This window comes from Lepidochelys kempii, chromosome 4, assembly GCF_965140285.1.
Source record: "Lepidochelys kempii isolate rLepKem1 chromosome 4, rLepKem1.hap1, whole genome shotgun sequence".
NCBI classification, from domain to species: domain Eukaryota; kingdom Metazoa; phylum Chordata; order Testudines; family Cheloniidae; genus Lepidochelys; species Lepidochelys kempii.
This window is the reverse complement of record NC_136383.1, coordinates 31,764,443-31,792,001: the sequence shown is the minus strand read 5'-3', so window position 1 is coordinate 31,792,001 and position 27,559 is coordinate 31,764,443.

Here is a 27,559-nt window from a genome sequence, read left to right as displayed (position 1 = left end):
TGTGTCTTTCTCCAGTGTTGTTGGCTGGTGGTATCTGGGTTGGCCTGGTTTTGGTTTTATAGTTGTTTGTATCACATCGCAAATACTCTTTTGGGAGATGGATATTTTTAAAATTGAATTAATTAAATCAGAGGTGGGTTTTAATTTTGTGGAGTGCATTCTGTTCAGTTATCAGTTGTCACAACAAATAGTTTCTCAATTAGAAAATGCATGTTGAAGTGATGGAAGATCTTGAAGTTTTTTGTTTACAAATCCTTTAAGTATTTAAAATAAATATTGTAGGTGGTTCATAGGCCTGTTTCTGCTCCCTCTCTTACTCTTTCTCAACGTCTAAAAGGTGCTCTTTCCCTCTTTCATTATCACTCTTTCCCATCCTTCCCTCCCTTTTCCCAGTTGGGCTCTTCTTTTGTTTTGATACTAGAAATGCATATCTTTCTTGGCGTTCCCTCTGTTTGCTGCCAGCCGCAGTCTTAGCTGGCCACACCTACTCCTCTCTACTGCCAAGCTCCCTTCCCCCTCCTTTTGTTAGTCTTTTCTCTATTCTCCAGGGTTCTGGTTCTGTTGGAAAGTAACCTTCAGCTGCAACTACCACCACCACTCACCACGCTTCTTCATCTGTACTTTTTTATCACCTCTGGTACTTGTCTGGAAGACTTTTAGTGTTGGCTTCGATGCTACAGCTGCTTACGTTGGCCCTCACTTCCTTGCCCCCTCCTTTCAGTATCACTTGCCCTGTCAGTAGCGGATATCAAATTAGCTGGGAGGAGGGGATCAGTTAGCAGCCAGTCTAACTCCCTTTGATCGACAATCTTGAAGAGGCTGTCCAATTGAACTCCAGAATTTTGAAGCCAAAAATTTTCAAGTGAAACTCAAACCCAATTGTATTAATCTGCCTCCCCCCCCAAAAAAAAGTACATATGAAGGAAAATTGTTCACAAAACTCACCTGAAAATGGGGAGCACTACATAGCTATCTTTATCATAGTATTATATGAGAAAAGGCAGAAATGGGTGATGGCTAATGAAACAGATGAGAGAAGGTTGTCAATATAATAGTCACAAAAGTAGTTCTGCATTTGGTTCATAGCAGCTACCCCAGTGAGAACGGCAAGATTGGTTACCAGCATAGGGAGTGAGTTGTAAGGTCACATTCAACAGCATTGTGCTAGTTCATGAAAAACAGAAAGTGAAACAGAGTAGAAACAGAAAATAAAACTACACTGTATTGCAGTTTCACCATCCAAGCTGAGGGAAGTGCCAAAAGGAAATAAAATATGTACCTCAATGGGGAAAAACCAATACAATTTTTAAAATCAGCCATCTTTAAATTATGGAAGTCAGAAAATATAAACAGGGCACCTTTCAGTGCTTGAACTGGGGTTCCAGGTGACTACCACATCCCTGTGTCCTTCTGCTACCTGTTGAATAAAAAAAAATGGTGCATACCATCACTTTTAAGACACAAACCACCAAATTTTCCCAGTTAAAACATTCACTCTTTCTTAAGATCAACCCACCCGCGTCAAGTGCATCTCTGAGTCATGTATGCTTACTTTACCCACAAAAGTTGCTCCTGTTAGCATTGCAAGAGGCACTACTTGTATGGAAGAACAAGCTGGATTTTATCCTGCCTCAGAGATTGTGATCAAAATAGTCAGCTGATTACTGGTGGTGCTGGAAGAGGCAGTAAGAACCCAGGTTGACTTTACAGATCTGACAGAAGAAACACCTTTAGACTTTTAAGATGAGGACATTTGATATGCCAGACACTGAGAGACAATTAATATGAAGCTCCACAAAGTCATTTTTAGAGTCACTTTCCTAAGTGAAATTATACTTTAATAATCTAAAATGTTATAAATTATATAAATTAAGGAAGTTATTCTTTTGCAAATTAAATAGGATCAATTCTGTGCTCAGCTACCACAGTATAAATCCCACATAACTGTAGTGAAGTGTTAAAACAGAATTCAGCCCCATACCTTGATGTTATCCCTTTTTAATATGCAGTAGAAATATTAATTGTACATTATGTAGCATATTTTAATAAAGAAGCACTCACTAATGTTTCATAATTAAGATTCTGCCAACCTTTCAACATCAGAGCCAATTTTTCAGTGATTTTTATCTAGAATTTTAAAGTTAATTCCCAGCTAAAACCTGATATACAGCATCATAAAGTGCATTGTGTTAAAGATCCATACTACTCATGCACCAGGAATAATTTCAGTACCATTGAGAGACACTGTCCTTCAGCATTCCCTTAGAAATACAGTACTATTGCAATGATTGAAATGGAGCTGCCTAGGAGAGTTTTCAAAACAAATCATGTTCATATTATAATTTTAAAAATAAACACAAAAGCCACTCATTTAGGACCTGGTTGTGCTTGGCCCTTGTGTAGCTACATAAGGAAGGAGAAGGACATCATGAACTTCTTTATGCCCTCTACCTTTGCCTTCTTGTGCTCCAGGCCAATACAAATAGCAGCTAGTGAAAAGGTAGAGGTCAGACTCATGGTGCCATCCCTCCATCTGCACCTGGCCAGCACCAAAGTAGAGGGTTTGCTACACCATCTCTTGTACAACAAATTGATTTTTTTACATACAAAACAACAAATACATTAGGGAGACAAATGAAGAGAAGCAATAATAAAAACAATTCTATAACTGCAATTATTGGGTAGTGTAACATAAAATATCTGACCTATGAAGGGTATACAGAAATATTTATTGATCAAGAAGGGTTAATAGCTATGAAATAATTAGCCTGGTTGATACAAGGTTCCATATTATATGTTCACATTTGAAAGGAGATTCTGTATTTAGATTAGAGCAGACTTGGAGATCTTTTCCTGTCTAGTGGTGCTTTTATATTGGTTACCCATATATACAGTTCCATGCTGGATAATTCTGGTGTTAAGATTGAGACAGCCAGTATAAATCAGCCTTATTAAGGACGATGCAGCCCTTATGCTCCAAAGTATTTCCACAAAGCACTATGGCCCCAATCCACAAAGGTACTTAGGCACTTAACCCCCAATTTAGGCACCTAAGTCCCAGTTTTAGGCTCCACTGCAATCCAGAAAACTTCTGCTGAACCCTGTAGGCGCCTACACTCACTTGGCACTGAAATTTACAGGGTAAAAGTTCCTTAGGCAACTAAGTTTCTGCCTCTGAGCATATACACTGCTGCCTCCCTCTAGGTGTCCATACAACTGTCTCCCGCCTAAGCCCCACAACAATTCATGAACCAGCAAGAATAGGTGTTTGTTTGTGGGACCTGATCGGGTAGGGGGTCTCAGAGGCTGCCTACCAGATTGGGTTGCATTCACAACCAAGGAGGCGGTGATGGTGTCATCCATCTTGTAACTTTGAGCTCAGTGGTTAGAGCACTCACCTGGCATGTGGGAGGCCCAGGTTTAATTCCCCCTCTGTTGGAGAAGAGGAAAGGAATTGAAGAGGAGATCCCCGCACCACTGAGAAGAGTGCCACAACTACTCAGCTATGGGATATTCTGATGAGGAACACCCGCAGTCTCTCCTGTTGAAGCTGTTCCACTGTGGATAAATAATTAAAGAGTGATTGAAACAGGGGGATTGACCCATGGGTCTTCCACCTCTCAGGCAGGTGCCCTAAGCACTAGGCTGTAGTCATTCTCTTGCTCTTTTTCTGGCCCAAGAGCTATTCCACTGTGAGTAAAGACTTAAATAGTCATTGGGCAAGAGAGAGAATTAGTAGCCTTGAGGTTGGGGCACTCACTGGAGAGTTGGAAGACCTTGAGTCCAGTCCCCCTGCTCCAATCATTCTTTAATTATTCATCCATAGTGGAATAGTTTCAACAGAATATCCCATGCCCAGTTGCTAGGGCCCTCACTTCAGAGGTGGGAGACCTCTGTTCAAATCCCCTTTCCCCTTTGGCAGAGATGGAAGAATTAAACCTGTGTCTCCCACATCTCAGGTGGAGTGCTCTAACCACTGGGTTAAAAATTATACAGTGGGCACCCCGACTTGCTGCTGCCATTTTGTGTGGAGCAAGGCACATATCTAACTCATTCCCACAAGAAGGTACTTATTACCTAAGCTGTGTGGTTCCAGGACAGGGGTTCTCGCTCGTCAATCACTAAGCAGAGTTAGGCATCTATTCTGAGAGAGGTGCGGAGCTCCCTGCCTAGTATGCCGGCTTTTGTGGGTCACATTATGAGGCAGCTATCTTCCACCATTCATTATGTAGGGAACCTAAGTAACTAACTCAGGTTTTGTGGATCACGGTGTTGTTCCTGTGACTTTTTTTTTTTTTTTTAGGTGTCTAAAAATTAAACACTGCAATGCTGAGCATGGCAACATCTAAATCCCTTTGCAAAGCTGGGCGTGTGCCTCTATGAGACACAGTTGCACTTGACTCTCTCTCTGGGGTGCAAAAGCGGCCCTGTGCCCCTAGTACATAGCTGAGGCTTAGTGCTACAATGTATACATGATAAAAGAAAAGCAGAGTTAAAGAGAAATCCTGGCCCTGTTGACATCACTGGTAGAACTCTTAGTGGCTTCAGTGGGACCACAATTTCATCTCCAGTCTTAGCTGTGTGCTACACAACACCCTCTAAACTGCAACACTCTGTAGCATGTAGGCACAAGATATGGAGATAAGAAAGGAGTGGCAGCTTTCAAATCTATTTTTTGTTTAATCAATTTATTGCTTTAAATCAAAACCCTAGTATTGTTTGAATATTGGTGTCGATATTTCTGAATGTATGTAAATATCTGTGTATTGCTGATATTTGGGCCAAATTTTCTAGTTAGATGTGCACATTTGTACTCGTATTGCGTACATCTACGTTAGATTGGGACATGCTTATGGTATGTGTGCAAATCAAAAGTTTGTATGGACATGTATGTGCAAGTGTAGGTACACATGAACGTGTACAACTGACTTTGAAGTTCTGCCTGGTTTTCCTTTACATTTCAGTTCTTATGAGATTATTTTAATAGTCTTTCACAGATATTTCATGTATGGCTTTACATGTATTTGTGAGTCTGTGTGTGTATTATGTGTGTTTGTATTGTTCCAAATTTGGTTTATCTATAGGGGGCCCAGTCCTGCAGTCATTACTAGGCAAAATTCTCATTGATTTCAGGATCAGGACCAGCATGTACATGTAAAGTGTCACTGACTTTAAAATTGTTACAGCCGGGTGGGATAAAGTATAGGCTTTTGGGAAATCCTGTGGGACTTGGGTAATTCTTTTCATTGCCTTGGCTTAACCTAGTCTGAGGTGTCATCCCCAGAGCTGAGAAATTTAGAAGCTTCATTTTACAGTATTTACCAACATTTAAATATTTACCAACATTTTAAATATTGTTTTGTCTTAAAAAAAGGAAGCTTTGAAATCTTCAGGAGTGGCTGGCTCTGAGACTCACTCCTCCAAAGGAAGAAATACAAAATGCCAACCACATGCTAAGTGGTAGGAGTTTGTAGTTCTCTCTCAGTGCACATCTGATAGCCACAATTCTGCTACACTTGGACTGTGATATCTCTGTAATGTTCTAGTACTATTTACTGTGTGGTGATCATAGAATTCATATGCCAAAGTGACTTATTTATAACTCAAAGGGACATTTTCTTCTCTATTTAGTGTAATAAAATCTGATCATCTATAAGCAAAAAGTGGCATTATTCAGAAACTTTTGTTTGTAGGTAATAGTCCTTGGGTAGAAAACATCTCGATTTATGCTATTTAAAGTTCTAGGGAAAAATAGTTGAAAACAGATTGAGATGGTTAGAGGCCATATAAACCTTTTGACCCATTTTAGGAATTACAGTATCCTGAAACTAAAGTGAAGACATTTTTTATTTCTTTTTAAAATGTCTTTAGGCGCAGTAACATTTAACAAAAGGAAAGGTTTTTCTCATTAAACTAAAATATTATTGAGTTACTAGAAAAGCCAAAAATCTTAGCTAGTTCTAAAAGCTCAAACATTTCCCACCTTGTAAAAGTTCCTCTGTCTTCCAATGTGATTTGATCTTCCGTGAGGTTGTAGTTCACAATCACACTTACTATATTGTACCATAGTACATTTCCTCTTCACATTTACCCATGGAACTCGCTAACTTTTTCCAGAGGAATCCAAGATGCAGGGACCCCTGTGGTAGAAAGTCCATCCAAAAAAGGATTGCAGCAACACAAGATTCCTACAGCTCCTTGGTCTGCCTTGGGGCCCTCAGCTGACCGGACCAGCAGTGCCCAACAAAAGTCAAGGAGCAAGTGGATTGCTTGCCAGGAAGGATATGGATGGGAGATGCACTGAATCAGTGTATCCTCAAGCCACCTCTGCTGGCAGGATTCCTGTGGTACTGCAGCCTTAGTTTAAACCTACCCTCCCTATGGCAGGGGTGGAAAGACCATGTAATCTCCCTGATAAGTGTGTTCCCTGATGTGGCAGCCCTCATTAGCACAGTACATAAGAACATAAGAATGGCCCTAGTGGGTCAGACCAAAGGTCCATCTAGCCCTGTATCCTGTCTTCCGACAGTGGCCAATGCCAGGTGCCCCAGAGGGAATGAACAGTAATCATCAAGTAATCCATTCCTTGTCTCTCATTCCCAGTTTCTGGCAAACAGAGGCTTGGGGCATCATTCCTGTCCATCCTGGCTAATAGCCATTGATGGACCTATCCTCCATGAATTTATCTACCACTTTTTTGAATCCTGTTATAGTCTTGGCCTTCACAAAATCCTCTTGCAAGGAGTTCCACAGGTTGACTATGTGTTGTGTGAAGAAATACTTCCTTGTATTTATTTTAAACCTGCTGCCTATTAATTTCATCTGGTGACCCCTAGTTCTTGTGTTATGAGAAGTAGTAAACAACACTTCCTTATCTACTTTCTCTATACCAGTTATGATTTTATGGACTTCAATCATATCTCTCCTTAGCCGTCTCTTTTCCAAGCTGGAAAGTCCCAGTCGTATTAATCTCTCCTCATTATGGAAGCCATTCCATACCCCTAATCATTTTTGTTGCCCTTTTTTAACCTTTTCCAATTCCAAGTAGAGTGTAGTTTATACCTCCCTGCACCAGTGGGATAAATCAAACCGGATGTCTGTAGTTTAACTGCTTAAAATAAATAAATAAAGCCCAGTGTTTTTGTCTAAATAAATCCAATATCTGTATCTTCTCCCTCACTCCTGTATAGTTAATTTAAGTCCTTCCATCATTTCTGAATCACACTAATCTGATCAGTAGAACTACGAAGTTTCTTAAATGAAGGTGTATTATTGTCATAATTTCCCATGGATCAATTAATTATGACAAAAAGCCACTAATTTTAATTCTAATTGAACATAATGATGAGACTCCAGAATCTAATTTTATCAAGGTTGCTTCTTGCTGGAATGTTCATCACCTCCGTATCAGAAAACTTTGTCAGATTCTGTTCAGATTAATGATGCCTTTTTGTAACTCGCCCTCTTTCCCTCTCTCTCTCTCTTATTTTGCAGGGTCAACCCGGTCCTCAAGTAAGTGTCATCTTGTTCTTTTACACTAGATTATGCCTAACTGTGGAGTCAACAGAACTCTGATTATCTTCAAATTCTTTTTATTTTTTGGGACGGGCATTTAAAAAAGGCTAGAAGCTGGTAATCGTTACACAACACAGTAGACCAAATATTTCCCAAGAGAGAAACATGGGGCCCCCATATGGTTGTTTTAATTCCATCAGCTGTTTGACCAGATGGTGGGTTTAACAATGTATTACCAAATAAAGCAGATCACTTAACTATGGGTTGAAACTTTGCCACATAACTTTAAAGCAAGATGAAATAACTTCACAAATGTGTAGCAGGAGCTGGTTCACATTAACTGCTTATTAATCACATTCTAATAATGCTGTTGTAATCTGGGCAGGCTTCAGTTATTTCAGATATTGCACTACTGACTTCTTTGATTAATTATATACAATCCCTGAATTAGTTCTGCTTTGGTTAAGGATAACACAACTACATGTCATGTGAGGGGTAATTAAAGAAATGGGAATTCAGTGAAAAGGAAATTCATTCAGAGTTCTCAGTCAGACACAGAAAATAAAAGAGGGGAAGTATTAGATATAACAGAAATGATATATAAATTACTTGGGTTATATTCAGAAAAATGGAAGAGTAAAAGAGGAGGAGGACTAGGCAAAACTAAACTGGGTTTTAGTTAATATAAAATTAAGGTTCTTTCCATTTGCATGGTTGTAATGCATCATGAAATATTTAGATTTTTTTTGTCTGAAAACTTTATGGTTTTCTGATGTTTAAGTGTTTTTTTATTGAAAAATGAATATTTTTCATAGAAAGCAGACACTTTCAGCAAACTACCCCTTCCCAGTTTTGATGAAATTTTTTTGATCAGCCCTGGTACTAAATAATTTTCCCAGTCTTAACTATGCTCATGAGGAATTTGGAGTGCAGAAAGTTAATCGGCTTGGCTAAACTAAATGGCTTCCTGGCTCCAAAGAATAAGTTTTTCCTATGCTGTCAAAGGGAACACTTAGAAACTTTCCCGTGTTATAGGTCTATTTGTTTGCACTAAGAGCAGAGCTAAATTACAGTACTATGTCCTACATTAACACCTATTCTTGGGTCAGCCTTGATATGTATGAAGTATTTACTACATCCATGCAACACACACACAAATAAATCCACAACTGGAAAACAGTTGTATTTAAATTTTTATTGATTCAATATCAACGGGGTCTTTTTCGTAATAATACAATATAAAAGATCATTTAATTTTATGTTTTTCCTACTTCAGCTCAGTAAAAATGATCTCTGTATTACAAACCACGAGCACTTTCTATAAAAGCTCCTGTTCCTAGTCTAGTGCTGACAATAATGACCCCAAAGCAGAACTACAGGTTTTTTGTCATAGCCTTTAAATAGTACAGCACCTTTTTATGGTTACTTTTTTCCTTTAAAAAGAAAACAGTTTTGAATACCCTACTGTTAACAAAATTAGTCTGAGGAATAGTGGCAATACATGAAGCCGGGCTTTGGTTTTTTAAAGTTAAAAGGCTGGTGCTAAAATGATGCCAAAGAGCATCAGGGATGTCTTATTTCGGATATGAAATCCAGCGATTAACACTCACCAAAGGGGTTCATTTCCACTGGAAATCCATAAGGCCAAATTCTCCCCTCAGGCATGACCATGCAACTCCTATTGAATACAATGGAAATACATACATTTATCAAAGAACAGAATATTGCCTGTAGGTTATCGTTAAGCCTGCGTAGAATATAATACCCTGGCAGTGAAAGAAGATGGGTTACATTAATGAGAAAAGGAGTAACTTTTGTTATTTTCTCTAGTAACGAAAGTCACATAAATGTTAGAAAACAATGAGCATACTACAATAATCAAAGGAAAGACCAAACTTGCTTAGGAAATCCCACTGTGAGCTCTTTTAGTTGAGTATTCGTACAGCGCCTGTCACAAAGGAGTCCAGATTCAAGACTGTGGCTCCTGGATACTACAGTAGTACAAATAATAAATAAAAATAATACCCACCACCAATAAATAAAAATATTGTCAAAGTGCTTAATTGTAGCTTTTTTTACCATTTACTTCCCAGTTTCCCCCAGCATCACGTGGAAGTACCCTGTGCCCAGTCTTTTCCTGGTGCAGTATACTTCTTCCAGTGTTCCAGCATAACTACTTAGGAGACCAAGCCAAGAGACTGACAACTTGCAATCTGTACTTTATATGGGACATCACAGCTTTACAGAGACTGCTCTCCTCTCTTCAGTGGCCCTCCAAATCCTTATTAGAACTGGGCAAAATATTAATAATTATTTGTTTTAATCAGACATTGCCTGTTTTCATATTTGTGAAATGTCTGTGAAAGAATTTTACATCCATTTGATACTTCCCAATTTAATGTTATGTACATGTCATAAGGGAACTGCAACACTTTTTGTGACAAATGTTCGCATTTTTTTTTTTAACTTCGAGCTTCCTTAACTTCGAGCTTTGAACAACAGTACTCGGTTATATTTGGTCCCAAAAACCCCATAGTATTGGCTCTGGTTTCCTGATTGGCTGAAGCCACTCTATGTAGTCAGCAGGTTTGGCAAAAAAACACTTTGATGTGTTTTCTAAGAGTAGTGCCTTCATATTGTACTTTTTTCCTGTGACAGTCAGGAAGAAAATTGTCAGCAGCACACAGAGAGTAGCTCTGTGATGTCTTGTGCTGCAGTATGTGTGGGAAAGCAGTTTATCATCCCTTAAAGAATTTCCAGGATTCTAGGGGAGTACTGGCCAGGACTGGTGGCCCTGCAAAGACACTGGAAGAGAGAGCAGTGCATCCGCCAAAGAAACTAGAGGAGGGTAGCAGGCAACAGGTCCTTTTGCTTAAGAAGCAATCACCAAGTAGAGTTGGAAGGCAATTGTGTAGGGATAGTGGGCTGCAAGGCCTGGTGAGTTTCTCTATAGGTGCAGGCAGGTTGGATAGCCATCCACATTCAGCCTTTGAGGTACCTTTCTCAATAAATATATATATAATTTAGTTTTGGGAGGCTGGTTTACACCAGGCTGCTACGTGTAGGTGGCTATGTTAAAGCTATAGTCCCGTGGCGTGCAGGTCATAAGAATCAATAGTGTTGTAGGTACACTGAAGAGTTGGAAAACAGGCTGGGTTATCTGGTGCAACACCATCACAACAAAGCCTAACAACAATATCCATTATTCCCTCAAACTGGCTTCCCTTTCTCCAGCTGCTCCAAATTGAGGTTTAAACTCTTTGACAGTTTCTCCACCTGGGTGCTTGCAATATTACCATGGATTGTAGGGGATGGAAGAGAGGTAAAGACAAGCTCACAGTGTGCAGCATCAAAACCAGGTCCAGAGAAGTAGCCCATGACTGCGGATGCAGAAGAAGTGATGCCTCATTTACTGTCTCCTGGCCCATGGGCATCTCAGCCAGCTGCAATGCTAGCTGAATGACACTGTCTTCTAGCTGTCCATGAGCCAGAGATTTTTGTCAGCTAGCACACACTGCTGATCATCCAGTGCCTTGTCATAATGAGTGAGAGAAGCCCCAAACTCACAGGAGATGGCTATCATCTGGGCCACCACCTGTTCCACTCTGCAGAAAAATCTGGCAGCTGTTTCCCTTTTAGTGGCCGCTGATGCTTCACTTCATCAAGTGGTCCCTCCCCCTGCTGAATGATAAAAGGAGATATGCCCATTTATTATGTGAAAATTCCATTTGTTTGTGCAGATATGCATTATGTGTGATGCACAGTGTATGCAGGTCAAACTTAAGCCCCAAACTTTACCAATTTGATCAGTGTTACATAAAGTTATGTACAGTCTCATAAATCCTTCATTTCTAGGCACAGTGGACTGAGTTAAGTATGGAGTGAAATTGGTATAGTTGTGGTGATTAGTTTAAATGATATCATTAGAGCCAAAATTTCAATATAGGTGTGCTTGGAAGGATTCAATGTTTATCAGTAAATGTTGGGAATGTCCATTTCACCTTCTACACACAAATCGACTAAAAAAATATTTCCATCGACGATCACTGAAATGTACAGTTAGGCAAAGTAAGAAAAATGCTTCCTGAGAACTTACTAGAGTTTGATTTAAGACTATTTACTTGTATATTTTGACATGTGATACTGACAATGTGTGTTTCAATGGCTATCCGACATTAACTTTTTGAATCTCCACTTTTCTGTCATTAAATAATTGTCTAGCCCTCTTCCCCATTGTTTAATTCCCCTGTAATTTCTCACAACTGTGAAAATGTGAATTGATAAAAATAGGAAAAAATAGTTAAAAATAAACATCAATATTATTCATTGAAATTGTATTTAAATCTAATTAGTCCAAGCATAAATATGGGCTATGAAACTTCTGCTACAAAGTTTGTACATTCACTTTGTATGCGTAAAACTGCATTTTTTTAATGTAAAAACTGAAGTTTGAGTAACAACCAAGTAAGGACTTCAGTATAAGGCCCACTGTGCATCCTCATTACTGTGATCTTTCATTTAAAATGAAGCCAAAAAGCTTTTTACTTTTAAAGACACTGGGTCAGGTTTTTTGTTTCTCCTACAGTAGATGACTTCACTAACACATAAACAGTACAGAGAGCTACTGCATATCCCCTATCCTGTATCAGGTGTTAGTGATGTCTACATCCATTGACTGGAAGACGTAGAACCCTGAAATCATATCTTGGGAGGTGCTGGAAGTTAAGGGCGGAAAATATTTTTTATGGGAATTAAAAATTTACTAGACTTTTATAATAAGGAAGAGGAGACATTGAACCAGAATTAAACAATGGGTCTGCTTATTTTGATTGTTCTTTATAAAGGTATTTACAGCATCTGTAGTTTTGTCTATACATAAAGACAATGATTCTCCTCTCGGTTGCAATCATTTATATTCAGAATATCAAGTCAATAGAGTTACACCAGTGTAAATGAGAAGAAAGTTGGGCCCAGACTCTGATAATTTGGGCTCTTAAACTATTTTATTTTGTTGTTGTTGTTGTGCTTTTGAAAAAAAATCATTACAGCTTACTTCTAGCAACCACATATAGGTGATGGATGTAATAGGACAGAGAATTAGAGAGAGAGAGTGTGCAAAATTCTATTTGTTATGTCTGCATTTTAGCAGCAAGGGCCAAAACCTACTTCCATTGAAGTTAATGGGAGTTTTGCCATTAACTTGTGTGGGATCGGGATTTAGCCTTAACTGAGTGCATCTCATAAATAAGCTTGTCTGAACAAAGTCACTTAAGTATCTGACTGGTAGAACTTCAGAGAGTATTCTGGACACTTTATTACTTCTCTTTCTATTACGTCTCTGTTTGGTAACCTTCCTTCCTTTTTACAGCCATAATGTAATCTTTGTACAGTACTGAAATTTAATGCGATCTTTACAGGAAACACTCAGCCAGCATTAAGTTGTGTAACTAATGAAACAAATGCCATAGCCATGGTCTATAAATTTCTTTACCATAGTTGCCCAGTAAAAGGCAACAGACCAGAGTCTTCCCTGGCTCCAGTGTTGTCTATTGACTTCAGTGGGGTTGCTCCTGATTTTCACCAGAGAGAGCTGGAGAATTGGGCTCAAGACTTTGTGTTGATGTCTGATGTTTCAAAAAACAAAACCCATGCTAAGGTTTACTTTTACAGAAGTAATTAACTTAATAATAGTTTCAAAAGTGTGTTGATTTTTTTTTCAGGTTTCAGAGTAACAGCCGTGTTAGTCTGTATTCGCAAAAAGAAAAGGAGTACTTGTGGCACCTTAGAGACTAACCAATTTATTTGAGCATGAGCTTTCGTGAGCTACAGCATGCATATAATAAAGCAAAGATAACTTGTAAAATAACTTCTTGATAAAAAAGATTTGACAGTAAGGGGCACATATTAAACCATGAGTACTTCAGTTGCACCTGGTAAATATACACATCTGTGCATACAAGTATTTGTAAATGCCTAATATTAACTGCCCACTCAAGCGACTAAATGAGTAAATAATGTAAACACGAAGGGTGTGCTTCTATGCTAGAAACACAACATGGAACTCACAGGGGGGAGTGGCTAAGGTGGCTTTAAGCCTTTGTGTCCTCCTGATCCTTGGCTGCTCAGGAGGCTGGAGACGTACCTGGTATTTATGGCAGCCTCCCCAGGGCTGCTCTGTGGGTGAAAGCACTGAGCAAAATCTCCACAGCACCGCATTCTGGGCATTCACCCACAACAAAACCCTTCCCAGCCCTACCCTTAGTACACCCCCTCCCACTGCTTTTGCCAGGCCTTGTGAGGTGGCAACCTTATGGCTGTCTTCTGCAGTACTTGTGCCAGATGAATCCTCCCTGACCAGATCCAGGGATTTTAGAGTCCCTTTACACCATTCTGTTCCCCATTTTTGCCAGTGGAAAGGAACTGGAGTGGGGATGAGGCTCTCATGCAAAATATATTTTCAATTGCATTTACCTACTTTGTGCAGAAAATGCATTTTGCTTGTTCAGTTTCCTACTTAGGGTTGCAGTTCGGGTAATGGGCTTTGGAAATCTTGTGAATCATAGAATCATAGACTATCAGGGTTGGAAGGGACCTCAGGAGGTCATCTAGTCCAACCCTCTGCTCAAAGCAGGACCAATCCCCAACTAAAACTTTGTGCTTGGATAGCAGAATATTTAAGTGCTTGCCAGGAGATCCAGGTACTGATATTGTACAGATTTAGTCTTCTGGTTCAGAAAGATGTCTGGTCAAATCTGTTAATCCCAATAATATTTTAAAGCTGCTTTCAGATTTTTTTTCCATCCTGAAAATGTATAAGAATATAAACCAATGTAACAATCAAAATGAAAGAAATCATTGGAGTCAGCATAGTTTAGAAACAGGGCTCTGTGCAGGCTAACATCAGTGCCAAGGGTGCTGATGCACAGCTATGGAGTTTTTATCTTCCTCGTCTACTGGTGAAGGACCCTCTCAGGAGTAGCTGCATATAGCAGATGAAGACAAATTGGAGAGATAGATTCTCTGAATAGGTGGGGCTCAATCTTTAAGGGCACTGAGCACCTTGTGCAGCATGCTGAGTACCCCCATCTCCCAATTAAATTAATGGGAATTGAGGGCACTTGGCACCTTGCAGGTGTTGCTCAGCAGTTGCAGAATTAGGCCCTGGGAGACCTAGGTACAATTTAATCAAATAATTACTGATGGGGGGCATGAGGGAGAGGCTGCAGGGAGAACAAATTAACCATCTACTTCTATTTGAAGGGTGTTATCTCTTGTTTCTTTTGATAGGCCCATAGCTTCTGAAATCCACCAATACCTCTTTTAAGACAAAACCAGGCTGGATCTGTTCCCCTCGTCTCACACACTTAACGTTAGTGTTAAGTGGAAACATACCATGCACATTCTATCTTTTTAACCGGGAATTGATTTCACACTCATCACCACGGTATTCTGAGCGCTTAGATCTTCTCACGGCAAGAAGAGAAAAAATGTCTTGCATTCCTTAATTCTGTATAGTATTACTCAACAAAGCACACATGAGCACAACAGGCCAATTGCAAGCATATACTGTGGTTCCCATTTGAAGTCTACAAACAGCTTGTCAAAAAACAATTAACGAACTATGAAACATCTCTTGTATTCCCATAGCGTTCCCTAGTTTTGAGTCAGATTAAAGTTACATTTTACTGGTATAGTCTGAAAAACTGTGAAAATGTAGTAGCGTCCTCTGTGTTTTATTAGGAATTATGTCAGAGCAAAATACTGTGCCATATTCATGTATATAACATGGTATTTTACTATCCTACTACATATGTTTTGTATTCCATATTGAATGCCTACTACCCTAGCATTTTTAATGATCCCCATGCTCTCTTTCAGTTCTAAATTCCAGCTCAGTCTGTTGCAGATTCCTATAGTTTCACTGAAGCTAAACAAAACAAAACAAAAATCAAGAAATTTGAGGAGCATTATTCTTTATCAAACTGTTGGGCAGCTTTAAAATATCTGAACTGACTTCTACTATATAGGGCCTGATCCTGTATCTTTTGTGAGAATAAAGCACTCCTTATTCATGTGAGGTGCTAATGTTGTGCCAATGTTAAAAGGGCAGATGGGTTGACCAGGTAACTATAGGCTGGTTAGCCTGACATCAGTCCCTGGCAAAATAATAGAAAAGCTCACATGGGATTCAATCAGACTCATAGACTTTAAGCAGGGCCGTCCCTAGCTATTAAGGGGCCCTACGCAGCCGCATACCTGTACATTGCAGGCCACAGAACCTCAGCCGCCCACCCACCCTGGTAACAGGCCCATAACCTCTGGCTGAGTTACAGAAGTCCTCAAACCATGGTTTAAAGACGTCGCATTACAGAGAATTCACCATTTACCAATTAATAAAGAATTGGAATATAATTAATGCTAGTCCGCATGTTTTTGTGAAAAATAGGTCTTGTAAAACAAACCTTAATTTAATTATTTGATGGAGATTACACATTTGGTTGATAAAGATAAATGCATCAACAAAATATTTAGGAGTGGGGCCAGGGCCACAGCTGCAGCTGGGGGCTGGGGCTGGCAGCAGGGCCAGAGCGGAGCTGGGGACAGAGTGGGGCTGGGTGGCACTCCCTCCCCAACCCCCATGGGGGCTGGCTTGGGCTCCACTGCACCCCCCCAGACATTCCTCCATGCCACACAGTTTGGGGACCATTGAAGTAAAAGCAGTTTAATGCTGTGGTTTATTTCATGAACTGTACATTAATAGTATGTACATACGTATGTATGTATGTCTCTTCCACTACATTGCCTTACTTTGACAGCCTGGCATTGACACTTAGACTAGTTTATTATTAACATAAACACATCTACCTAATGTAATCTATTGGATTTTTTTAACATAATGGTATTTTCATGTACTTGCATGGTCCAAAATTTGGGCAAAAATCACTAGAAAATGAAATTTTTGTAAAACCTGGGAATTTTTCAGTAAAAATCAGTAAAAACTGAAAATGAAGGGTCTTACCATTGGGGAATTCTCATCAAATGGTGTGTTTCTACTTGGGAAGTAAGCCCTACACTATTCAGCATTTTCATGAATGAGCTGAAAATAAATTTTAAATTACTGATGATAAAATTTGCATATGAGACAGATTGGCAAAATGGTATACAACAATGAGGACAGGACAGTCATAAGCTGGATCCAGTCCAACAAAATATGTTTTAATATAGCCAAATGCAAAGTTATACATCTAGGAACAAGGAATGCTGGCCAGACCCAAGGAATGCTGGGGGACTATATCGGAAAGCAGGACTCTGAAAAGGATTTAGGTGTCATCATGGATGAGCAACTGAACATGAGCTCTCAGTGTGATGCAGTGGCAGAAAGGGCTGATGCATTCCTTGGACATATAAACGGGGAGCAGTGAGTAGGAGTAGGGAGGTGATTTTAGCTCTAGTAATTGGTGTGACTCATACTGGATACAGTTCTGGTGTCCACACTTTTAAAAGTATGTTGAAAAGAAAAAGCCATAGAAATTATTTGAGGGCTGGAGAAAATGCCTTACAGTGAGAGATTTAAGAGCGCAATCTATTTAGTTTATCAAAAAGAGGATTGAAAGATGACTTGATTACAGTGTATAAGTAGCTTAATGTGGAGAAAATACCAGATACTAAAGATTCTTTAATCTAGCAGAGAAGGGTTTAACAAGAATCAATGGCTAGAAGCTGAAGCCAGACAAATTCAAATTGGAAATTAGGGACACGTTTTTAACAGTGAGGGTGATTAACCTTTGGAACAAGCTACCAAGGGGAAGTGGTGGATTATCCATCTATTGATGTCTTCAAATCAAGACTGGATGCCTTTCTGAAAGATATACTTTAGCCAACACAAGTTATTACGCTCAATACAGAAATAACTGGGTGAAATGTAAGGGTCTGTGATATGCAGAAAGTCAAACTAGATGATCTAATGATCCCTTATGATCTTAAACTCTATGAGTCTGAGTAGTGCAGTTGAGTTCAGCAGGACTACTTACAAGTGTAAAGATTAGTTGTGTGTGTAGGGGCTGGATTAGTAATGCATACCATGGGAAAAATCCGAACTTCACTGAAGTCAGTGAGAGTTTTGCCAGTGACTTCAGTGGGTCCTGGTTTTACCCTAAATTTTCAGTAAGGGCCCACTTTACAATGACTTGTGCACGTGAGTAAACTTACATGCATAAGCATTTGCAGGAGGAGGCCCCAAAATGTTTAAGACTTACACTAATATTTTGGTATTATAACAATACTGTTATCATACCCTCTCTTTCAGGAATTTAATACATTATGTGCATTTGATGAGGAGCTGGCATGCATAGCTCTGGTGATGCATTATTCTGCTTATATGCATATGGGTCACATTTACATGAGGATAACATGATGCAAAAAGAACTCAGTGTGGTAGGAAATACTGTAATTCCATTCATAAGGACAGGTCAAAATGTCTCTGCAGTTTCAGTAATTTGCCTGTTTGCATCAAGATGAAGCATGGCATGCTGCAACCTGTAATCTCTACAGGTCACCATTGTGTATAGCAGGCCATAATTCAGAACTCCACGGGCCACATTCTGCCCATGGAACACAATTTGGATGCCCTGCTATATAATAGAGGCTCTTGGATAATCTCAAACACTGGCAGTCATAAGGAATGTTAAGCATCATGAGCTGCTGGGGAACATTTAAAAGAATCACATATTTTTGAAGAAATATAATACAATTGCATTATTCGGTACGTCTGCTAGTGATCATTTGCCAAAAGAATAAGTATTCGTTTATATATACACATACATATGTGTGTAATTTCCCCTGAAGATGGTCTGAGTTTTGCAGACAAAAATATTACTCTTAGGAAAATTTTTAGTTTTGTTTTTAATAAATTTTATGTTGTTTTAAATTGCTTCCTTTTTAAAAAATGTTTCAAGCCTCAGAAGTTACAAAAAATCTCTCTAGTCACCTCATGTTTATATATACATTAGTCTAAATATGTGTAGATATGTATAACTGATGTACAATAATGTGTAGCATTTATAGGGTGTTTCATCTTCAAAGCACACTATAAATATTAACTAATTCGCAGAATACTTCTATAAAGTATGCCTTTATTATCTCCTATTGCGGATGGGGAAACTGATGCAGAGACGTTAAGGGACTGATCCTTCAACCATCACTCACACTAGTAGGCTTTACTATATGTGTAGTCTCATTGACTTCAGCTGACTTACTTGTGTGAGCAAGGGTTGACGGATCCATGTCAGAGCCAGAAATAGAAACCCAGGAATTCCAGACTTTGCCTATCTTGTCATGACTCAGATAGGATGTTTAGATATCTTGTAGTGTTCTGCTGGACTGTAATTTGCCTCAGATGGATTTAGGTTATGTAAAGTTCTACAGTTTTTATTACGCACAATTGATAAACAGCCATAATGTACTTTTTTTTAAAAAGATGTTATGATTTGTTTACACAATGTCTGAGGTTGCAACAACATTGGCGGACAGAGAAACTATTTGAGGACTTACAGGATGTGCAAGGTAGCATGGAAATGGAGGAAACATAAAGTCCCACAGGAAAATTTAAAAAGCAATTTCAATGGTGCAAAATTTCACTCCAACATTTTTGCGTGTTATTTTCCCAAGCTTTAGCATACCCTAAGGATTAAAAAGTTACCTAGACTGTGAAATAATTCCTTCACTCCTAGGGTATTGAGATTATATTACAATCTCAGAAACTCTTCTATCCCTTGGGCAATATTTTACACAGCTATGGCTTCATATTAATATTTTACTGCTATTGCCCTTCTAACCAGTCATGATTTATATAATATAACCTGCCACCTCTTTTACAATTGCATTTTATGGTTGTATTTGTAGACATTTCTAAAAGGAAATCTAAATCTTTCTTTGGTTTTCTGCTTCCTTGAAAGAATGAATGTGTGTTGTAATGTAGTTTATAGTAAAATTTGGAAGAAAAAAATACAGTACAAGCATAGGTTGAAATATTGCTCTCATTGATGCCAAGATAAATCCAGAGTAATTCCACTGAAGTAAATAGAGTTACTCTGGATTTGCCTTGGTGAAACTGAGAGGAGAATTTGGCCCCCAGATTTTTAAATGCTTATGTTAAAAGCCAAATGCTAATGTGGCTGTACAACAAATTGCCTTCACGGTACTTTTTAACGCCAGGTTCACAATTCTGCTCAGTTATGTAAGTGCAACTTTTATTGATGTCATTTGGATTTACACCTATGTAACTGAGAGCTGAACTGGGCCCAAAATTCTACAAAAGAGGCACCCGACATTTAATAGCAGATATCATGAGACATTGTTTTTAGTATTTTCAGTAACTAAATCTTGTTTTCAGGTTGTGGAAAACCAAACAGTCTTGAAAAATGTCATTCAAATCTGAACAAAATGTGCAGTGGTTGCAATTAGCAAGTTGACATACCATCGATTAGTATGTAGTTATTTCAGTAGATACTGTGCTGTGAAGATGTTGGTAAATATTGACATTTTAATCTTGGCCAGTGCTCAGCACTTAGTTAGTGACAGATGAACCTCGTCACTAATCAGATGCTTCATAGTTTTATTTTTAGCAACTTATTTTAGAGTTTTCTGTACTGCCCATCACCTATGGAAGGTCCCTAGTGGTCTGCAGGAGTCTTGTGCTCATAGACTCTTAGACTTTAAGGCCAGAAGGGACCATTGTTATCATGGAGTCTGACGTCCTGCGCATTGCAGGCCACGGAACCTCACCCACCCACTCCTGTAATAGACTCATAACCTCTCGCTGAGTTACTGAAGTTGTCAAATCAAGATTTAAAGACTTCACGTTACTAAGAATCCACCATTTACTTTAGTTCTGCTCTTCTCCATTCCTGGTTGCAGGAAGCTCTGCTTGGGATATAATTAAATGCTTTTCCCCGAAAGACGAAAGTAGAGAGATTTCACTGAGCCCCAAAAGTGGGAAGAGAGCTTGAAAGACGGATGTCAGTACTTGAAAGACAGATGTCAGTAAGCAGCAGTGCTGCTCCTGAACTGGCTACTAATAGTGACAAATTCACATTAGTCTCAGGGTATGTCTACACTGCAGCTAGAAATGTGCTTCCCAGTATGGGTGGGTAGCTCTGTTTGAGCTAGTGTGCTAAAAATAGAAGAGTGGCTGAGGTGGCTTAGACCAGCCACCTGAGTACATACCCAGGGGTCAGGTGTGATTGTACTTGGATGGGTGGCCCGTGCCTTTGCCCATGTCACCATGGTCACACTGCTATTTCTAGTGCAGAGCTAGTGTGTTTCTGTCTCCCTGTGCTGGGAAACACCTTCCTAGCTGCAATGTAAACATAGCCAGAATTGGCATTGGATCAACTGGAAACAAAAAATTTTAATTAAAAGTTGAAAAAATGTCATTTTGGGTTGAGCAAAAGTTTAATTTTAGTTTTTTAACCTTTTAAAAATAAAATGGAAGAAAAATTCTGAATGAAGAGTCATTTCACACTGAAAAACTGTTTTGACTTTTTCAGAATTTTTTTCCCAGCTGAAGCAGTAGACAAATTGAACATGGATTTGCAAATATTTCAATGTACCCAAATATGCATTTTTCATCAAAAAAGAGTTGTGTCCAAAATATCTTGCACAACTGTACTCTGAACCTCTCTTGCATGGAGAAGTAATTTTCTTCAAGGTGTTAGAGGCTGTGATCCAAAAGAAAAAGACGCTTAAAATCACCCCCTGAAGTAAGTCTTTCACAAGGCACTGGGTTATTCACCAGACCACTACGTAATTGGACAAACGACAACAACCTTTGCCTTAAAAGAGCTGCTTTTCAAGTTTAAGCTAACATGAATAAAACATCACATTGTGAACTACAGTTACCTAAAATGATATAAAGATTTCCTAGGCCTCATCAAGGAGCCATTTTCATATTGTACTTTTAGAAGTAAATGGAAGAACATGCCAGTTCAGAAAAATCTGCAAAGGGAAATGTAAAATAAATAAAAATTATAAAAAAGGTTTAACGGTATGTTTATATCTCAAAAGACCTTGGAAAAAAAGGGTTTATGGCTTTGATTGGCAGGAGGTATAATTTTGCTGTTTAATTTGTATTGTGCTAGGAAAGAAATCCAGAATATGCTTCTCTGATCTATGTAGTTTTATAAGCCCTGAATTTCACTGGACTATATCAGTCTTCCTTTTAAGGTTTTTTTCTCTTCCAAGTGTTCTTTCAGTTCTAGACCACATTAATCGCTTCCATGAGGCAGAGCTTTGTGATCAGAGCCAGTACCTAGTGAGCCCTCTTAGGCTTGGGCTCAAATGAACATCATATCTTTTGAGACAAATAGCTTAGTAGTAAAGATATCCTCACAGAAGTGTCCACAAAAAATACAGACTTTTACAATATCATTGGTAGTCCTAATACGGGCGGCTGACTGGAAGATCTAGCAGTTCTATTTATTTTTCCTTCTTTTCTTGTTTTGTTTCATGGCCACTTTAATCTTTAGCGTACAATGAAAGGTGTGTGAAATCTGAAATTATAAATCTGTTTATAGCTGTAACTCACTTTTCCAGCGTAACAGAGTTTGACACCATAATAAACACAATTTTTCGGTGGAAAGGTGCTTTGATAATTCTTTGTCCAGTCTCTAGTTCCTTTTTATTGTAAATTCTAAGGTAGCCTTTTATTCCTTTCTTCTTCCTCCTTTTTTTGTTCATGCAGCTTTTGCAGCTGATTGATTTATTGTTCTGCTACCTGAATTTCAATAATCTCTGTTGACTGCAGTGAATATTTATTAACCAAAGTACAATGCCAGAGTCAACTGCACTTTCTCTTGCTATTGAATCCTATCAAGTGCCCGTGACTTCCAACAAATACTTTCTATTAGTGTTAAGGGGCGTTAGAAAGCATTTTCCCCCTTCCATGCTTGAGGTGTGACATAACTGATTATGCTCTGCCTCGTTACTTATGAACACAGAGATGCAGAGTGAACACTAGTGTGAGAAATATAGTATTACATTGAAATTCTGGCATGGGTACACACATATAATCCCAGTTGAGAGAGAACATGGCAGGAAGAAGAAAAGAGCACCACTTGACATCTTCCAGAATAGAGATTGAATAGGACTGCATCCCCAGAGCAGGGGAAGAATGGACCGAATAGGGGATACCAAAATGAGTTTGAGGAAGGGAAAAGGAAATTAACAACTGTGCTGCTTCAGTCTCTGAATGGCCAGTCTCTAAAGATAAGTTATGACTCAGATAGGTTGTTATTGAAAGTTATCACCAAACAGTTTTTCAGCTGCCTGTGTAACTTGGGTGGTTTCATTCCATTTCCCAAGGAACAGTTCTCCACATCCCCAGAATAAAAACCAACATGGATGGTAGTCTCAGCAGGATGCCAAGGAGTGAAATGGCCATTGAGGCCGAGATTTCTTCCTGATGTGAGGTATTCCCTCCAGGTCAAGGTTGAGACATGTTGGTGGGTCAGTGTGGACATCCTTCACCCATGCTGCACTTTTTCTGTGGATACATGGATGACTTCAGTCTAAAGGACTCAGTCAGCACTTTTTGCCAATATTTGGTGATTACTTGTTCTGTTCATTCCTTCTGAAGCATCTGGCATTGGCCACTATCAGAAGATAGGATACGGGGCTAGATGGACCTTTAGTCTGACCCAGTATGGCTGTTCTTATATTCTTATGTACTAGATTCATATGTTTAAGCAGTACAAAGTTTTGGGTGCTTACCTGAACTGGCCTATAAATACTAATCCTTCTATGGTTTGTCCATCACTAATTAATTACTCGATAGTTGTCAATAATTTTAACAATACAGATATATCTTCATTTTATCACAATAATCTTTTATATGGCTTTATGAATTTACTGTATCCCTCCTCATAAGTGCTCAAAATTTGCATGAATACATAAGAGTATCAGTAAATTCATGCTTATGCAGAGGTGCAAAGTATGAGCATAGGGAAACACATTGTGACCAATGAGGTGATGGCTCAAATTTTTTGATCTGGGAAGTACATTCATTATATTGTATTAGCCAACAAATGGCATCCAGGAACTGTCTGACTATTCTGGATGAGAGAATTACCTCAGTATTCTGGTTCTGTTAATGCATCTCATTTCTCTGCCATTATATTCTTGGTCATGGTGTCATGCTAGCACAGCAGGTCTAGGAGTAACCTGCAGATACTCATCTAGCTCTGGTTCAGAAGAGACTGAACAATTTGATTGAGAATGTCATTGTGCTTGACTGATTGTTTATATTGTTGGACTGCTAAGAAGAGAAATTAGGCCAAATGCATTGCTAGTATAGGCAGGCTCAATACTACTGAAGTAAATGGAGCTGCATTCACTTATGCTAGAGGTAAATTTGACCCTTTGTCTATAAAACCCAGGCAGTGGACACTTAGGCATATTCTTTCAGTATGCTGGATTTTATTTTAAGTATTATTTGCACTAAGGTTTGTGATTTTTCAAAGAAAAGCATGTGGCGAAAAGGAAGACAGCTGTATTGATTAACCAAAGAAAACGCATGCAAGATAAAGGATAATGTGTTCAAAGGACATATAACAATAGCACAAAGCACTAACATGCTGGGAATCTGAGCTTCGTACTCTGGCTTGGCTCCTGACTACTGGGGTGGCTGGAAGCACTGTGGAAGAGTTCTGTGGTGAACCACTGGCCACTGTAGTTCTCTGAGAGCTTCCGGGGCAGTATTGGAAGGCTGCAAATCTTGATCTCAACCCCAACACTGCATGAGAAGTGAATATACATGTGTAAATCAGTGCTATTATAATGTAAGTCTTCACTTTCCTGGTACCTCTTGGATAGATCATATTTTCTAACCTGCAGTTTAAGAACCTGTGTGATTTGCATAGCAGTGTATATCACTGCATTCTGGATACGGTGGTGTAAATAAATGTCAGGTTAAGGTTAACATTGACATCAACAAGTAAATTACAAGACTGAATTGTTTATCTAAGATACATTATGTACAATGATTTTACATCTTACTTTTTGCACGCTTTCATAGTGTTTCTTGATTATTAAGTCAGGTATAAATTATACTGTCAAATCTGAAGACTTCTTTTCTTCTGTACTGGAAGAAAGATGTCACAAAAAGAAACTGCAGTGCAGAGGGAGAGAGTTAAGCAAAATTTGTTACAACATTGTTTATGATCCAAGAGAAGCTATGAGAATCCCAGAGGGGAGAATGAAACATGTCCAAGAAAGGGGATGGAGGCAGCATTGGTTAAGAAGAAGAAGAAGCTCTACAAATGCACTGGAAATTTTGGAGAGCATTAGTAAATTTGATCCAAGGTGAGATGTTGGCATTGTGTGCCAGCTAGCACAGCCCTTTGTCTGCAAACATGGCCAAATTTAATGAAGTCCAAAACCATGCTGCTTAACATTCCTGGACTCATAAGGGAAACGAGAAAAATAATAGGGCAGGAAGCTTAAAATGATTTTGTAACTCTTTTCTTAATACTTTCTATAACATTACATTTCATAATTCAGCATATCCAATCCTATAGTATTTTACAATAATTGCTGGGTTTCTATGAGATTTATGTAAATTTTAGTTTCAAAGTCAAGGAAATCTCTTGTAATTCGGGACAGCTGATAGTTCTGAGCAAAATTGTGAAGGAAGAAGTATCAATACTTTCATAGTGAAATTGTTCTTCCTCACCTACAGAAACTACCTTCCATCACTGAAATAAAATCCTCAAAAAACAAACAGCAAAAAATTCTAGGTTAATGTTATGTTTTTATATAATTCTGAAAATATGATTTAATGCCAGTTTATCAATAATGAGAAGCTGCCTGATAACTCTTCCAGGTTAAGGAACAACTTTGGGTTATGTTCTGGATTTGTGTGTTTACTGTAAGACTTGGCTTGGGCTAATCTAACCTGCATATTACAATTTTTAAAAAGTGTCTTGTTCTTAGTTGGCTAATCAGTTGCATTTCTGCAATTGCATTGATGCTGTCTCTTGTTTGTAGTCAGTTCTTTAATTCTGTTTCATCCTGGGCACCCTCCAGAAGACCACAGTTGACCTCTAAATGCTCCTTAGGCCCCAGTATGCATTGTAATTTAGTGACAAAATCATTGTGGGGTTATTTTGTCCAAAATTAAAAATGAAATCTTAATTCGTAGATGTTTTTAATCCCGCAAGCCAGATTCAGTCCTACGTGTGCAGGGATCTCCTTGGGCCCTTAGGCACTGACTCCATGGGTGCTCCAGAGCTGGAGCACCTATGGGGAAAAAATGGTGGGTGCTGAGCACCCACCGCTAGCCCCCCTGATCAGCTCTTCCCCCTCCCAGCCAGCGCCTCCCACCTTCTGCGATCAGCTGTTCCACGGCATGCAAGAGGCGCTGGGAGGAGGAGTGAGGGTGGGGTGCATTCGGGGGGAGGGGGTGGAATGGGGCAGGAAGAGGCAGGGTGGGAGTGGGACCTTGGGGGAAGGGGTGGAGTGGGGGCGGACCTGGGGCACAGCAGGGGTCAAGCACACCCTGGCACATTAGAAAGTTGGTACCTCTGCTGGGGCTCACAGAGGAAGCTAGCTGAGGGGTAGAAAAGAGGAGAAGGGAGAAAAAAGTATTATCAGCCCCTTCCACAGTGGTCCTACTAGGGGAGAACAGCTTTGTTTTACACTTGGGGTTCCCTAGAAGCCCCACTGGTGGATGCACTGCCTGTGTTGACCTTGTATCATCACAGGCTACTGAACACAGTTCATGGCCTGTGCCAATCACCTCTGGACTCCGGAGACTGCAGGTAACTTGCACATGTGCATTACTGCTCCGAGTGGAATGAACTTACTGTCACCAGGGACCCACACCTTGGGGTCCACAGCTGTGAATCTGGCCTTCTATGTGTAACCTGGGCATATTGCTATATCTTTAAACCTCCTCTTCTTGGGTATCCTTCATCTGTCAGGTGTCACACTACATTATACACTCTACATCTTCCCTATTAAATTATTGAGCCTCACTCATTATTTCATGTCCTGTTTAACTATTTGTATAGAAACAGATCATATGTAGATACAGACCATAGAGTAAAGTTGGGAGACTTCTTTGTTGAATATACAGTATACTAGTTCTTAATGCAGAGACATGTTATGCAGATTAAAGTTGGGGTCTATAATGAACGGAAGATTGTGGCTGTATTTATACTTTTAAAGAAAAGTTGGACTAGCTTGGAGGATAACAGAATGCACAATCAAATATATTTTTTAAATTGTTTGATTTAAATACTGGCTGTTGAGAAGACGTTGCTACTATGATCATCAGAAAACTTTTACAGGTGGGAAATAGCTGTCATGGTAGAGTAAAGTAAAAAAATTAGCAACTTTTAGATAATGTGCCATGAAATACTTCCTATGGGCTAAATCCTGCAGACCTTACTCAGATAATTCTCTCATAAACTTCAGTGGGAATCTTGTCTGAATGCAGACTACAAGATTAGGCCTTATGCTGTCCATTCTCACACTGCCCTGGCCTTCCACTCCTTGTATACCCATTTATAATAACAAGGATGTGACAAAGGAATGGAAATGTGGCTGCAGTCAAGACAGCAAGAAAGAAGCACCTGCCATTAATCCTGAATGTATAAATGTAGCTTGTGTCTGTACTCAGGGGCAGCAACAGCTGTAAAATATAGTTGACCCTTACTTCAGCTTTGTTCTCAGTTGGCAGGTGCCTGGACGCCTTTCAGTCTGCTTTGGAACACCCTGTTTTAAAAAGAGCAGTATTTATCACCTAATTATGAATGCAAATTTTGCATGTGTTTGTGATTTACGAGGCCTTGCTTATGCCAAAGAGGCTATAAACTGTATTTGAAAATGTATGGCAGTCTGCAGTAGATAATTACTCTTTGAGAAAAGAGCCTCTGTTTCCAGTGAAAACATAGTAAAGTTATTTCAGAAATGTTCTGACCTCAGACGTTTCACATAACAGACACAAAATGCTTTCACATTTGTGCAGCAGTTAGAGGCCTGATCT